Source organism: Polypterus senegalus, chromosome 8, assembly GCF_016835505.1.
Source record: "Polypterus senegalus isolate Bchr_013 chromosome 8, ASM1683550v1, whole genome shotgun sequence".
In the NCBI taxonomy this organism is placed as follows: domain Eukaryota; kingdom Metazoa; phylum Chordata; class Cladistia; order Polypteriformes; family Polypteridae; genus Polypterus; species Polypterus senegalus.
In genome coordinates this window covers 1,218,553-1,235,689 of record NC_053161.1, presented here as the reverse complement: position 1 = coordinate 1,235,689, position 17,137 = coordinate 1,218,553, and the positions used below count along the sequence as shown (strand labels likewise).

The 17,137-nt window shown below is 40.0% G+C and overlaps 1 long non-coding RNA gene across 1 annotated transcript; it reads right to left on the bottom strand.

The window, feature by feature from the left end:
• Window positions 1-690: 690 nt before the first annotated feature.
• On the bottom strand, window positions 691-16,929 carry LOC120533688. The gene is made up of 3 exons (XR_005634599.1): window positions 15,957-16,929; window positions 15,161-15,209; window positions 691-923 (listed from the first exon to the last, which is right to left on the bottom strand). It is a non-coding gene; the product is annotated as an uncharacterized LOC120533688 (long non-coding RNA).
• Between the last annotated feature and the right edge of the window lie 208 nt (window positions 16,930-17,137).

Here is a 17,137-nt window from a genome sequence, read left to right as displayed (position 1 = left end):
TGATTCTTGTGCATCTGAGCAGATCAAATGCAATTAGGTAGGGATTTGAAATTGTTTCAGCTAGAGGAGAGATAATTGCACTCTAAATATCGACATCACAAGTAATAATTAGATCTGCATTATGATTATGGACTGTAATAATCTGGACTAAAATGTATTTCACAAATATTTGAGTTTCAAGAAGAATATTTAAATTGCCTATCAAGTCTATTTTTTCATATTTTATAGCAAGATATGATAAAATATTCAAGCTAATTTCAGCCTGGTGTAAGGGCTATGGGTCAGGAGGTTTGTAAATTACTAACACAATTTAACTTGCTTGCTTGTTATAATTTTTAGCCCCATAACGGATGCAAAAACCTTGACTTTCTAGGCGATTTTCATTTCTCCATTAAAAATGATTCCAACTGTATCCCTCCCCATGGCATTTTCTGATTTCGAGAAGAAGGTAAAATCACATGTCACAGCCTCGGCTAAGGGAATTTAGTCTGTAGTATTAAGCTGTGTACACAGAGATCAGACTTTGTACCATTAACTTACATTAATCAGGGGTTTTATATTTAATTTTAAATTTAACAAATTATAAATGCACACATGCTTGGTGTCAGATCTTAATTTTAATTCTCTGATTAATTATAACCTCTGAAGGATGTAAATAATTAATCAACACTCTGTAGTCATTTTTTGCAGTGACAGTTTATTAATCCAAATATTGTTTCTCCAGGCAGCAAGGTATGTGACTCCAACTCAATATACAGTATAATGCAACACATTTAGTTATTGTTCAGGCAGACATCAGCTTGGGCAGGAAGCGTGATCTCCTTTAAGTGACATTGGCCATGCTATGATTGTTGGTGACAGACATGAAGCTTCCAGCATCTCAGAAACATCTGTCCTCTTGGGATTTTCACTCACTACGGTTTCTAGAGTATACAGAGAAAGGTATGATAAACAGAAAATATCCAGTAATCAACAGTTATGTGAGAGAAAATGTCACCAAGAAAGATAGGGAGAAAATGGCCTATTGTTCAAGCTGACAGAAAGTCCACAAATATTTAAATGGATCTTCACAATAGTAGTATGCAGAAGGACAGTTCTAAATGCATAACACAACAGACTCTGAAGTCAATTGGGTACAGGAACCGAATGTTAATGTCTACTGCAATAAGCAGATGGCAAGGTTAGAATTTGATAAATGGAATGGGCTGTTGGTGACAGTGTAAAGTGTGCCAAGAAGACATTCACCATACCATACGTCTCACTTAAGCATCACCAGAATGCCACAGTGTACCTGAGTATTGCTGCTTACCATTTGCATCTCTTTATCTCCACAGTCCACCCTTTTTCATATTGATGCTTTTATCGAAGATGACGTTCAAAATTTGAGATACAATTGGTTCCATTTCTTTGTTTTCTTCCAAATAGAGCACTGGCCAGGAGAAGTGACTTACTCATGGTCACACAGTGTCAGTAGTGGGATCTAAACCCACAGTCTCAGGGTTTGAAGTCCAAAGCTACACTACACTTTCAATGACCACTACTAGCTACCACTACACTTTCAATGACATTTTCTTGGCTGCTTAGTCCTTAGCATAATCCTTGGTGGATAGTAGGGTTCGCTGGAGCCTATCTCAACTAGAATAGAACACAAGGAAAAACATGGAACATGGAGCCAATCCATATTAGACTGAACACACACTCACCTAACATGCAAACTCTACCTAGGGAGGACCCGGGATGTGAACCTGGGTCTTCTTGCTGCCCTGAGGACACTTCCACTAAAATAATGTATCATTTTACAAAGCGCATTTCATCACAAGCTGGTTCTGCAAACATGATAATGCTTTCAGTTTATTTCAATGGTCTGCACAGTCCACGTCTTAATCAGAAAGACCACCTTTAGGATGAGGTGAGATGGAAGGTTTGCAGCATAAATGTGTGGGGGAGATATCTACAGTAAGTAGGTGCTGCTATCAAGTTAGCATAGGCCCTGAAAAAGAAAATGCTCCTAGCACCTTGATGATCCCATGCCCCAAAGAATTCAAGTTGTTCTGGAAGTTGCTACTACTTATAAATATCTGTAAAAAATTAATTGGTCACTGCATGTATAAAGTTTATGGACTTTCATTTTACAATTCACCTTTTGAGATGCCCCTAAACTTGAATGGAGGTAGCCAGCAGGGCCGGCTCTACCATTTAGGTGAACTAGGCAATCTCCAAGTAAGGCAATATCTGAAGAGCTGCATTTGCTTAAAACAATACAGATCCTGACTTATAAACACTTAGTCTCAATACAACCGTCAGACCTTCAATAACCATATTTTATTGTAACGAGCACCAGGACAGGAGAGACAGGTACACACAAACACAGACAACCATGCTGTATGTTCTGGTTTTGGTGCATTTGTTGTTTAATGCGAAGACACAGAACAGGCTTCTTTGCTAAATTCTACAACACCCATGCAAACTTGCCCATTTTAAGGGATCCTTAACTAATAACCTGCTAAACACCAGAATAAGTCCCCTCAAAAACGCACACATGGGATGGATGCTGGGCCATTCTTCAACTGCACACCTGTCAACTTGTGACCACCTCTTCATGATTACTTTTCCCACCCGTGACTTAACAGGGCTCCTAACTAATGCAGCCTTGCCTGCTCCACCGCACACAGTACTTTGGCTTCTCCATCCAGCTCCTGTTGTTTTCCTGGAGGTCTACCTCAAACAGGCTGCTCCTCGTCGTCACCTTCTAGCACCAGACTGCCTGTCTTTCATGCCACAGGTTGCTCAGCCCATGGTCACAACTGCTAAGAAAGCTGTGGAACATGTGGATTGCTTTTGAGGAGTTCCCCGCCAGTCATGTGGCTGGTTCCACTTTGTCTGTAAGGGTGGTCTTCTTGCAGTCTTCTATTCTATGTCTTCTATTTCATGTTCAAGCGATATTTGATCTTAACATCTGACCAAGTTTGTTCTTGATCTCATTTTCCATCCTTCATTTCAGCAGTGGATTGATGCAGATTTTGGATATGTAATTGCACATATAGTTTTCTTTCTTTTCTTCCTTTAGAAAACCCAGGAAATGGAGATTAAACCAGCGATAATAGTGATAATGATAACAGTGACAACATGTTACAATGTTATAGAGATTCAAATTTAGGATCGAGAGACAAATTTATTATCAAAGCTGGGTACTCCAGTTCTTTACTTGTTGTGACTTTCTGACATTCCAAAATGTGGAATCTGTAATCATGAGCTCATTATTTTCAGCATTAGCAGATGTTCGGCTTAGTGTCATTGAGCTTTATTTTTAATACTATTTTCATTCCCATTTGGGATTATTATTCTGTTTTTTTGTACAAAGCCATTTTCTACACAATCGGTGAAGGTATGTAGTTGTCAGTAACTCCTTAGTCACGGGATCTGTATACCATAATATTTTATATTATCATGCCATGGCTTTTGACTTGGTGCACTGCCATTACCAGTATCCTTGTGCTGGATCAATTCTTGAATTACATAAATAAATACATACATACATTATTGATAAAAGAGAAAGTGAAAGGCAAACAGAATTGGTCCTGCAGATGTAATTGACTTTAATAGGATCAGAAACATTTAAGACCAAATAAAAAGTGGACAAATTCTCGAACACCAAGTCAAAATGGCTAGCGGGTACTCAGATCTGTCTGTAACATACATATCAGTTGTACCACCTCTAAACAGATAAGCATTTTAAACAAAGTAAAACTCTTTCTGCTTATCAGCTAAAGAAGTTATGCTGGACAAACTGCTGGGCAGGCTATGCACACGTAATCTTGGAAAGCGTGGTTAACACGAAGAAAGGATTTAATGCTGAATCTGTTAAGGGGAGCTTGGTGTGTAGGTCTTTAAGTCGAGGTGCATTTGGCCGAAAGCGATCCTTTTGACACACACTGTCTCCTGCTGAGCGAATGCAGTCATCTGAAGGCTTTTCACCACATGGCTGCTGTGAGCTCCAGCTGCAGGATGCTCTGGCAGCTGCTTAAAGGGTGCTGTAACACAACATGGAAACTGCTGGCAAAGCGCTGAGCAGAAGCTGAGCACTTACAGCTCTTGACTTGGAGAAAACTCCATCGGGCAGCGATTCAGTTCAGTCTGATGAGAGTTGGAGGCTGAAACTACGATTCATTTGCTCTCTCTGAATCGCAATGTTTAGCATGTCTTATCCAGATGATAGTATAAGATATGGACTTGGTGTAATATTTTTGTTTGCAGTGTAAATACAAATATACTGATAGATGGCATGGTAGCACATTGCTGCAGTCGTTAGCTTTGAATGCCAGCCTGGTCATCTGAGAGATAGATATTCAAAAGAAAAAAAAAAAACACTATTCAATTAATCAACAACAAAAGGATATATTGAGGAATTTAAATGTATTTAAATTGATTGTATAGGGCAGCATGGTGGTGCAGTGGGTAGCATTGCTGCCTCACAGTTAGCAGACCCGGATTTGCTTCCCGGGTCCTCCCTGCATGGAGTTTGCATGTTCTCCCCGTGTCTGTGTGGGTTTCCTCCGGGTACTCCGGTTTCCTCCCACAGTCCAAAGACAGGTTAGGTGCATTGGCGATTCTAAATTGTCCCTAGTGTGTGTGTTATATCGGCCGTGTCTCTATTGAACAATTCAAGGTGAGCAGCCTACTATAGACTATATCACCGCTACCTACAGTGCATCCAGAAAGTATTCACAGCGCATCACTTTTTCCACATTTTGTTATGTTCCAGCCTTATTCTAAAATTTATTAAATTCATTTTTTTCCTCAAAATTCTACACACAACACCCCATAATGACAATGTGAAAAAAGTTTACTTGAGGTTTTTGCAAATTTATTAAAAAATAAAAAAACTGAGAAATCACATGTACATAAGTATTCACAGCCTTTGCTCAATACTTTGTTGATGCACCTTTGGCAGCAATTACAGCCTCAAGTCTTTTTGAATATGATGCCACAAGCTTGGCACACCTATCCTTGGCCAGTTTCGCCCATTCCTCCTTGCAGCACCTCTCAAGCTCCATCAGGTTGGATGGGAAGCGTCGGTGCACAGCCATTTTAAGATCTCTCCAGAGATGTTCAACTGGAGTCAAGTCTGGGCTCTGGCTGAGCCACTCAAGGACATTCACAGAGTTGTCCTGAAGCCACTCCTTTGATATCTTGGCTGTGTGCTTTGGGTCGTTGTCCTGCTGAAAGATGAACCGTCACCCCAGTCTGAGATCAAGAGCGCTCTGGAGCAGGTTTTCATCCAGGATGTGTCTGTACATTGATGCAGTCATCTTTCCCTTTATCCTGACTAGTCTCCCAGTTCCGGCCGCTGAAAAACATCCCCACAGCATGATGCTGCCACCACCATGCTTCACTGTAGGGATGTTATTGGCCTGGTGATGAGCGGTGCCTGGTCTCCTCCAAACGTGACGCCTGGCATTCACACCAAAGAGTTCATTCTTTGTCTCATCAGACCAGAGAATTTTGTTTCTCATGGTCTGAGAGTCCTTCAGGTGCCTTTTGGCAAACTCCAGGCGGGCTGCCATGTGCCTTTTACTAAGGAGTGGCTTCCGTCTGGCCACTCTACCATACAGGCCTGATTGGTGGATTACTGCAGAGATGGTTGTCCTTCTGGAAGGTTCTCCTCTCTCCACAAAGGACCTCTGGAGCTCTGACAGAGTGACCATCGGGTTCTTGGTCACCTCCCGGACTAAGGCTCTTCTCCCCCGATCGCTCAGTTTAGATGGCCGGCCAGCTCTAGGAAGAGCCCTGGTGGTTTCTAACTTCTTCCACTTACGGATGATGGAGGCCACTCTGCTCATTGGGGCCTTCAAAGCAGCAGAAATTTTTCTGTAACCTTCCCCAGATTTGTGCCTCGAGACAATCCTGTCTCGGAGGTCTACAGACAATTCCTTTGACTTCATGCTTGGTTTGTGCTCTGACATGAACTGTCAACTGTGGGACCACCTTATATAGACAGGTGTGTGCCTTTCCAAATCATATCCAAACAACTGAATTTACCACAGGTGGACTCCAATTAAGCTGCAAAAACATCTCAAGGATGATCGGGAGAAACAGGATGCACCTGAGCTCAATTTTGAGCTTCATGGCAAAGGCTGTGAATGACTATGTACATGTGCTTTCTCAATTTTTTTTATTTTTTAATATTTTTAATATTTTTTTATTTTTAATAAATTTTCAAAAATCTCAAGTAAATTTTTTTCACGTTGTCACATGTCGAATTCTGAGGAAAAAAATGAATTTAATCCATTTTGGAATAAGGCTGTAACATAAAAAAATGTGGAAAAAGTGATGCACTGTGAATACTTTCCGGATGCACTGTAAATATTATAAGAATATTATATACTGTGTTAGCATTAATTGCATTGAGTCTACAGTTGATCCAATCTGCAAGAGAATTTTTATTTCATAGAATTCAGTTCCGGGACAAATAACATAATTAAACATCCTAGGTGTTTTTAGATTTTTTTTTTATTTTGGATTGTGGTTGACTCCCACAAAATATGGATGATTGTTAGTCCTGTGCTTCAAAATTTTCTTATAAAAACAATATAAAAGTACTTTCTTTACTTTACATTTGTGTTTAGCAAATTGAAATTATGAAGTATGTTTATTCTGCAGTGGATCTGCGGGGATTTGTTCCTGCCTTGCACCCTGTGTTGGCTAGGATTGGCTCCAGCAGACCCCCGTGTCCCTGTAGTTAGGATATAGCAGGTTGGATAATGGATGGATGGATGTATTGACCAGATATACTTTCAAAATATTAAAATTTAGATACAAAAAATCCTAATGTTTAAATTTCACATTTTAAATTAATTTTATTTAAACATTTATTTTGTTTAATGTTTCATATCTGAGGTACACTTTACCTTTATTTTATATTTTGTTATTTTTTTTTTTTCTTCATTTTTCCTGATAGGTCACCGCACATATTTGTTTCTCTTTTAAGTTGTGAGGCACTTAGTTTATCTTGCTTGTAAGCGGTTTAAGTAAATAAAGCTATTAATATTATTGTCATTATTAGTAAAACCAATGAGAAACAAAAAAACAAACAGATGAATTGACACATATTTTGAAGAAAACAGAAAAGTCAGAGAAATGAAATAGAATTCTTTAAAATGAACTTTACTGCACAGTTGGCCGCCTTTCAATTTTACTTCACCTTTGAGGGATATTTTTTGCTAAACACTGAAGTGATGCGGGCAGCCAGCTTTGCCTTCACTGAAGAGTCCACATGCTGCAGAGCAGGGGCATCAAGAGGCGTTTATGAGGGACTTTTCTATGGAATGCAGATGCTAATGTAGGGCTAGCTGCCAACAAAGCCTAATGAAAGCCGCTTTACACACTCACTCACAAAAACTCGATTTAGTTGAGCTGTCAAGATGTGAATAAGCAAACAAACAAATAAATGCATGCCTCATTAGAGTGATTTCCAAGAAAACACACTAGGCTACACTGCAAGGAAAACCCAGCCTTTCAAAACACATTGACACAAACTGGTAACAGATAAGCACTGACATGATGAAAAGTTAAGTTACTGGAGGTTTTCCCTGGGTTGGCCAGGGGGACCACCGTGGCTGCAAGATGTCCTCACAACAAAATTCTTATTCATGCCCGGTTTCCCTACAAAAGTAGGTTTCCTGTTTACCGACCTCTGAATTCAGAGCATTACATAAACTGAGAAGCCTGCTTGCTGCCAGTGTGGACTTTTCTATGTTCTCCAGGTGTCTGGGTTCTCTGGTTTCCTCCTACATCTCAGAGATGTGCCCGTTATTTATACTGATGACTCTAAAGTGTACTGTACAGAGTGTAGATTACTCAGTGATTGTGTTGTGCTTGTGTGTTGCTCTTTCCTAGCTAAAGGCTCAGGCCCCTAGGAATCTTGTTTTGGGAAAAAAAATGGTTCAGAAAATGTTTTCAATTAAAGTACTGAATTCATCTGATGATGCTATGGCAGGCATAATCCTAAATGGCCAATGTCGTATGGACAATGAAAGAATGAGAGAACCTTTGAGACTAGCCACTTGTTACAGTCTAAAACTAAGTCATGATATAATGACAAAGAAGCTACTAGGAGCAGACGTCAAAGACAAAAGAGAATCCATGAAACCAAACATGAGGGAAATTATACAAATGGTAAACTGCCATTTTATATTAGATGAGTCTAAAATATCAAAGGGAATGGTCATGGAGGTTCATAATACACCAGCACACAATTTTTGATTTTTGTCAACATTTGAACTTGAAATTGGAATCAAATGACTGAGACGTAGGCAGAAGTTAATATTTTAGAAGCTCAACTTACAGTCCATACACACAGAACATATACTGTAACCACCCAATTTACTTTGAAGAAGAGGGCAGAAGGGGAGAAAATAGTGCTGCAAAGAACAGTTTATTTAATTAATGGAAAACCAATATGAAATAACAGAGCACAGGGCAATAACGATGTTCGTGGAACTGAAGGAAATTATGCTGCAAGCTATATATAAACCTAGTCATAAGCCCTTTACTATTTTGGCCGTGAGGGACACTCTCACCTAGAGTTTCCAGACCTGCAGAATAACTAAAAACTTTAAGGCATCTGTCCTTTATGTACTCTCTTTAAATGAGCCGTACAGCTTCTGCACCACTACACAGCACAGTGACACTTTGTTTCACTTCAGTTCAAATGTCATTCAAAGAATGTTGTGTCTAACTGATGCCACTGTACCCATCAAAATTTTAGGATGGCACCTTATTCCAAAATCTGTCTCAATTTTTTCCTCAAAATAAAAAAAAGATTGCTTCATTACCTTTTCCTTTTGTCTCACCATCTCTGGGTGCTGCCCCCCTTTCCCTTTTAGCGATTGTCTTTTGCATTTTTCTTTCATTGGCTTCCACATACTCAATTTAATTCAATTTAGGGCTTTTCTGCAAAGGGCTTTGCACTGACTGCAGGCTCAGAGCACAGTAACAAGTTCACATGTAAATGTAAATACAAACTACACAAATTACTAATTACAGTATATACTGCATACACTTAAAAATACACATTTTCTTTAAACACACAGTAAACACAAACCGGTCCTAACTGATTAACATAACGTTATCAAAGAACTTTGGCCAGCTGACAGCAAATGAGAGGAAAACTAAAACTGAAGTAGGTAGCACCTCTGGGAAAAACAAAATGTCTGGGAGGTCCATGGTCAAAATTCGAATCGACTAATTATAACAGACTAATTCAAAGACAAACTTAAAACACAATTGCAGTCCTAGAGATCTCAGCCAGCTAGCTGTCCATCCTCTCCTGGGTATTCTATAGTATAGTAGAGTCCTAGTTGAGCTGTCAAATCTTTCTATTCATAGATTCCAAGGCTCCCAGTATCTCAAATGTCTTACTATGGGCAGGAAAACAAATCAAACTTACCCACCATGTAACTCGGTTACCATAAGCTCCATTAAAAAGTGCAAGAACAGGCTTGTGATTTTTTCAAAATGTATAAAATATGCTTCACTTTAGAATGCAGTTTCATGTGTTAAATGAAAATATAGCATGACTGTAAAGAAATAAATTTGACTTGCAAAAATACAAAACTTATTTAAGGAGGCTGGTGACATTAATCTGTATCCAGCCCTGCATGTCGGCCCTCCAACCTGCAAAGAAAAACTTGGGGGTTGGTGGCAGAATTGGCACTCCAGCCACCATAAAAAAACCTCACCCTGGTTCCATTCCATCTGAACTAGTGTGGTGCTGAGGTGTCACCCATTGCATAGCTGCACTCGGGTCCTAATCTGGATCCTGAGTTGGTTTGTTGTGTGGTGCGTGCTCCTAACCTGTAACCTGTGAGTATTTACTGCATATAAAACCTTAATGGTTATTTTCAGAGATCACTGAAGCTAGCAAATGTGATCACATTATTTTGATCGGGCTGATCCAAGTAACTACTGTTTAGGACAGTAATCTTAACATACAGCTTGGGTGATTTAATAAAAAGTAATTATTAAGGAAAACGTCACGGTCAAGAAGATGTGTATTAGCTAATAGTCAGCTAATTAGCTAACAGCTAATAGGTTCAGACAGGGGAGGTGGTGCTTCACTAATGTGCTGGAATTCTATGAGGAATCAACAGAATAGCATGATCAGACAGGAGCATTTGCTATGATTTATGAATTAATATAATTTATCTTGATTTTAAGAAAGCATTCGATAAGGTACCATTTAAGCAGTTAGTAATGAAACTAAATTGGGCATTCAGGGCACTGCGAGTAAACTGATGTAAAATTTGCTTGAACACTGAACAAAGGGAAATGTTGAGGGGAGCCTTTTCTCAGCTAGGTGATGTTAAAAGTGGTGTCCCATAGGGAAGAGTGCTTAGGCGACTGCAATTCTTTTTAATATACATATATTGTCACAGATGGCCGAGGTCCTTGTCTGGCCAGGACACCTCTTCACGGAGAGGACTGGGGGAGCAAGTGTGGGCAGAACAGTACCTCCGCCAAGATGTTACATCATGGTCAGGGAGTGCTGCAACAGCTGCTGAGCCTGATTGGGTGGGTTTTCCGCCATACCGGGAGGTGCTGCTGAAAGTAGGCCCTGTTTCTGAGGGTGTTTTTTTTTTGTTGGGTCAGTTGCAGGGAATGTCATATCCCTAGAACTTGTGTCTGACCAACAAGATATTGACGAAGGTCAAATATTTGATGAAGACACTGTGTCTGATTATTCATCAGGAGGAGAGGTACATTTTCCAAATAATGTCTGATCAAACTCCACTTTGATCAGTCCCATGTGCTCCAATCACATGTGGAAATCCTGGGTAATGAGAATGTTAGGCTGATTGTGAGATTCTTTATGGAACTGTGGGTGTTTTTGCCTGTGTGCCTGCAATGGCATGAAATGGCTCTTTTATTTTCTGCACACGCAGGTGTCCAGATTTTACGAATTGCCTGGCAAACTGCACTTTTAGATAGATTTTCCGCATCACCTATAGTATATAAAAAAAGTGCCGCTTGCAAAAAAAAAAACCCAAAGCAATGCATACTGTCTGTGAGGTTGTGAGAGCATGACTTCGCCTAGTTTGACTTCCAATATAAGGTGCTAATAAATCTTTGAGGTACAATATTCCCCCTCGATCATGGATCATGGCAAATCGTCAGCTATTACATCCGGCTAAATGAGTAATCCACATACGAAAAATACCCCCCTGGGGACTCATGCATAACGCTGTGCATAGAATTCGCACTATAACATGATGTAAGCACAAAAGCCGAAATGTGCTTACACACAGAAAAATCCAGATGCAGGAATCTGTGCATACTCCAACTTCCGCGTTCTTCTGCTCCATGAATCCCAGTCAGCGTGAAAAGAAACGCTCGTGCATGCGCCTTCTGTTCCGCCCCAACTCCACCCAGAATTACGCCTCTTTGAATATGCAAATCAATATAAATCGCCCTTAAGCTCAGCCTTCTGTGAAAAGACAATGGGAAAAGCACGGGGGAAAATATAAGAATTTCAGAGAATACCAAGTGGAGGCAAAGGAAAAACATACTATTTGTTTATTTAAACCGTGGTATAACCAACAAAAGGAAGTTGATCGAGTGATATAGCGTGTTGGAGAAACTTGAAAGCTCACGTTCACAAAGTCGCACAGTGCCGGAAATAAAAAAGAAGTTGTCAGATATCAAAGTCGCCATGAAAAGGCAAGTCGTAGCCTACCATCTGAGTGTCATATGAAAGCTTATTAGGGTACAGAGAAAAAAAAGGCACACAGTGGGGAAAAAGCAGGAAATGTCAACTTCAATCTCGAAATTTCCACTTTAATCATGTTGTTTATTTTGTCATTAAAGTAGATTATAAACTTCATCTTAAAATCGTTTAATTAACCAATTTCTCAAATCACATCGTAATTAAAGTAGCACGTTAAATGCTTTGTTTTGTATGTGATCTTCTATGTGCTCTGTGTGTGTGAATCACTACCTGCTTCTTAAACCGGCTCTCTTCCTCCGACTGGACACGGAATCAATTACATTTGTAATATTACAGTTCTCTGAATAACTAAAATACTGAGATGTATACATGATATAATTTTCATGATGATAGGAGTTAAAGCACGTTATTAAATATGGGTTTCACGGCGCAGTGATTGTGCGTGACCTTCGATGAAAATTATTTATTGCAGCAGTACTCATGGGCGGCTCTAGGCTTGTGGCGGCCCTGGGCAGAGAAAGATTCGGTGGCCCCTTCACCCGCCAATGTCAATATGGTATCTTATGCACGGTGGATGGCCACGTCCTTTGCAGACACTGCACAGCCGCCTCGTGCTCATGACACAAGCGTTTAACTTTAGTCGAAATTTGTCAGTTGTCGAAAGGTGTAAAATATTTAGCCATTTCGGTACACTTGAAAGCGACAACCGAACAATTCAGCAGCAGCCATCAACTCATATGCAGAACCATAAGTGAAGGGCTTAAACATTTCACTCTTATAGTGCTCCTGTGTAGTATAATTATCTCCTGTACTGTCATCAGTCCACACCTTGAACCTGTCCCAGTCATTCAATTTATAAGACACAATGTTCCTCCGGATATCAAGAGTGAGCCTGATATGACCGTGCAATATGTAACAAAGAGGTAGGTGCCATCTCCAGGCATGGAAACCACTCGGTAAGTGACAGTTCTTTGATCGATGGTGATCACCTCGATAGACATGGTAATGGGGGTACGGTTGGAATGATAAAGGAAATGGGTATCTGAGCAATGTAAAGTAAGTCTAAAATACCTACACAATAACTAAAATCGTAATAAACGAACAATAAAACAGCGCAGAAACCGTGGATCAAATAAAAAGGCTGTAGTTATCAGTAGGGAGATGTGAATCCCGTGGCGAAGCAAGGAAGGGAATGTAGAGACCGGAGCGACGGACAGCCTTATATAGGCAGGCAGCCAACAACGTGGGAGGCGTTGGGATGGGGGACCCAACTCCGCCTCACACGGTGACCGAGCTGCTGGCTATGGACGTATATATGTACGTAAGTAAGATTCAGTTAGCGTTGGGAACCCGTGTACCAAATTTCTTGAAGATGGGCCCATAAGTAACAAAGACTGTTGAAAAGTTCAATATGGCGACCGACAGTGGCATCATACCACCGAAAAAAGTATGTACATTGGTTTCGGTTAGCGCAGGGAAGGCGCCTACCAAATTTTGTGAAGATGGGGCCATAAATAAGAAAGTTCAACATGGTGGACATTGTCGACCGTTATGACCATTACGTGTAGAATTTCGAAATGAAACCTGCTCAACTTTTGTAAGTAAGCTGTAAGGAATGAGCCTGACAAATTTCAGCCTTCTACCTACACGGGAAGTTGGAGAATTAGTGATGAGTGAGTGAGTCAGTCAGTCAGTCAGTCGGTGAATGAGTCAGTGAGGGCTTTGCCTTTTATTAGTATAGATATATATTGGCGTGGCCGCCCCTGCAGTCCTTGCTTGTCTTTCTCCAAGTAACCGATCGGCACACAATCAGCTCTGTAATAGACGTTAAGCCATCTGTAAGCTTAGAGGGCTGATTCTTCAAAACGTTTAAAAAAACATTGAAATATCTTCGTAGTACATGTTTAATTTTTCTATCCTTCACGCCAGTCCAAGTGAAGAATATAGATTATTTAAATGAAGTTAGTTTTATCTGTATAATATAATAAGCATATTTTGCTGCACTTCATCTTAAAAATGATATCATCATCAGATGTAAATACACACTTTATAAAGTGGCTCAGGTTGTGTAATATTATAACTGTAGTGCAAGTTTACAGTGGGGTGATTGTACTTATAAGTACAAACAGATCTACAAGGAGCAATTGATTAAGTGCGTTTAAAGTTCTTGGGATGAAACTGTTTCTGAACCGTGAGGTCCGTACAGGAAAGGCTTTGAAATGTTTTGCCATGGCCGAGACAGCGTATGCTTAATGCCGTATACCGATAATTCTCTTTCCGATCAGTTGCTGCTGTGATTCACACTCAGATACAGTGATATAAATACTCCGAGTGGTGCAGTGAGAGTAATATGGAAAAAGATGATCCGCTGTGGCAACTCCTAACGGGAGCAGCTGAAAGAAGAAGGTGCAGTGAGAGTAACAACGCTAAAGCAGTTATGGTATTTGGAATACTATGGCTATTCCCTGGGCCATTATATTGTTACAGGTAATCTACAATCAAATTCATTACACTAACAAACAATATGCGATTAGTTTCAGTGTATTTATAAAGTCGCGTCAGGAAAATAAACAGTAACCACACAGGAACAGTAGCACTGCTTTGACGCTGGGTGCTGCCAGTCTGCAAAACCGAGCGGAGAACTTGCGTACAGCAAGGTATGAGGTACCGTGGAAAAGTGCGTGGCTTTACGCCAAGTGTAGGTTTTATACATCGCGATCTGAACGAGGAAACATTCTTACGCAACATTTCTGTGCGTACACACCGTTTATGCATGAGGCCCCTGGAGTACTGATGAAGTGTCAGAAAATGTTCAAAGAAGAACAACTAGGCCGATTCCAGGAGTACAAGTTATGAATGAGGAAAGACTATAAGAGTTGAACATTTTCAGTTTATGCAAAAGGAGAATAAGACATGCCACAATTGAAGTTTTTAAAATCACAAAGGGAATTAGTACTGTGGATCCAGACTGTTAGTTTAAAATGAATTCTTATTGAACATGAAGACACATATGGGAACTCATTAAGGGCAATTTTCACACAAATATTATGAAACTTTCCTCTCTCAAAAAACCACAGACACCTGTAGTAGTGTCGCTGTCAGTAGGCTTTTAGGTACTTTCAAATCTGTTCTTTTTGTGAAATTAGGTGAATGGGATTTGCAGACGTTATTAGGCTAAATGGCCCGTCTTCATCAAAATTGCTCTAATGTTGTAATGTTGGGGGATGCAGACTCAGATCCAGGACACTGTGAGCTAGCAGTGCTAACTACTATGTGATGGTTATATGTAAACTATAGGAATTAAATTATGAAAAGTGATATCTTAAGTATTTGACACAGTACAAGTATACTGCATATGATTACCAGAAAATACTTCACAATTAAATGAGTACACAATGCAATTTTACAGCTTAAAATTTATAGTTTAAATTTCACCTGTACACAAACAGAAAGATTGGATTGCCACTTTCCAGTTCAGAGGAAACTGCAAAACAGAGAAGAAAAAAACAATTTTAGTCAGATTAGCATATACTTTCTTGAGAAATTTATTTAATTTGCTACAATAGCTTTTGAAGGAAGAAATAAGCAGCAATATTAAAAAAAAAAAAAAAAAAGTAAAGTCTTGTAAAATTCTTCTACGGACAAATATTCTCTCCTGTTCTCCTGAAGAGGCTTAAGCTGATCTTTAGAGACCCCACAACAACACTGTGTTGCTTCATGGGAAACGTTCAGTATCCCTTTAACCAAGAGCAGCACTTGGATAATAAGTTCAGATGCAGCATGTGCATTCTTTCCCAGGTGCCATATTTCCATTGGTTTAATATCGCTGTTGTGGACACTAACAAAATTCATTTAATGGCTCCAGTAGGTTTGCTGTTTTTCGGGGGACACAAACCAGATCAATCTACTGCTGCACAGAAGAGGCTTGAAAATTCAAGGAAACAGAGAATTAGCCATCATGCAATAATATTAAGTACACCAGTGAAAGGCACAGGATGGAACTCATCTGAGCAGAGCCTGAAGAAAGCAGAACAACACATCAAATATTGCAAAAGAGGATTAGAAATGAGTACTGTACATTAGAACAGTGTTTCCCAACCTTTTTTGAGCCATAGCACATATTTTACATTAGAAAAATCCCACGGTCCAACACCAAACAAAAATGTCACAAAAAGTATATGTAATGAAATATAATGATCATCTAGTTTCAATTTACTCACAATTTACTTACTCATTGCGAAACCTGGACCTGTTTAGTTGAACACGACGCTGATATACATGCAGGAATTGAAGAAAGACATACACGAAGCACTGAGTCTCTCTCTTTGTTTAGTTTTTATAGCAGTCATGCTTGAAAAGCCAAGCTCGCATAGGTAGGTTGTGGAAAATGGGAACAGGGCTGAAATAGTCTGTCAAGGTTGGCACTTTCCACATGTTGTTGCCAGAGCTGCACCTTTGAAGGAAATCCATTTATTTTAGCTGATCTTGTGAGCAGGATTTCATTTCGGCATTGCATCAGTGTGTTCAGGTCATTGAAATGTTGAAATATATCCGCCAGACATGCCAGTGTTGCACACCACTCACTCATCACCTGAAAGCAACTTAGCGTCATCACACCACTGATTTGTCAAAAACACTTTTAGTTCCTCCTGGAGCTCATACACTCGGGCTAAAACTTTGCCATGGGACAACCACCGGAACTCCATATGCAGCAATAGCACTTTATGCTCCGCACTCATTTCTTCACACAATGATGCAAACATGCAACTTTTTACAGGTCTTGTCTTCGCAAAGTTTATCATGAGCGCAATATTGTCCAATACAGGAGCTACAGTATGTGTGCTGGTAATGTCTTGGCAACGAGTGCCTCACGATGCAGAAAACAATGCGTCGCAATAACATCTGGATGTTGCTCTTTCACTCTGCTTAGAAATCCTTCGGTGCGCCCAAACATGGCGGCTGCTCCATCAGTGCAAACAGTTAATGCAGTTTTCCCACTTAAGTCCTCCTTGTCCAAGGTTCTTTGATACAACTCGAAAAATTTCCTCTCCTGTTGTTCTTTCTAGCAATTCCTTGAAAAACAGGAAGTTTTCTCTGATGGTGTCTCCGTCTACAAAGCGCACATTTGCCAAATGTGCATGCCCACCGATATCCGTAGATTCATCGAGTTGCAATACAAATTTTCCACTGGCATGCAACTTTTCCAAAACGATCCTTTCAATGTCTGCAGACATGTCATCAATACATCTGGCAATTGTATTATTTGAGAGAGGGACTTGTGCGGTTTCTTTAAGAGAGCCAGGGCCGAACATCTCATTTACAATGATTTTGCAGGCAGGTAGTATTAACGTCTCTGCCACAGTGTGTGCCTGTTTTGATTTGGCGAGGAGTTCAGCAACTTGGTAGCTAACT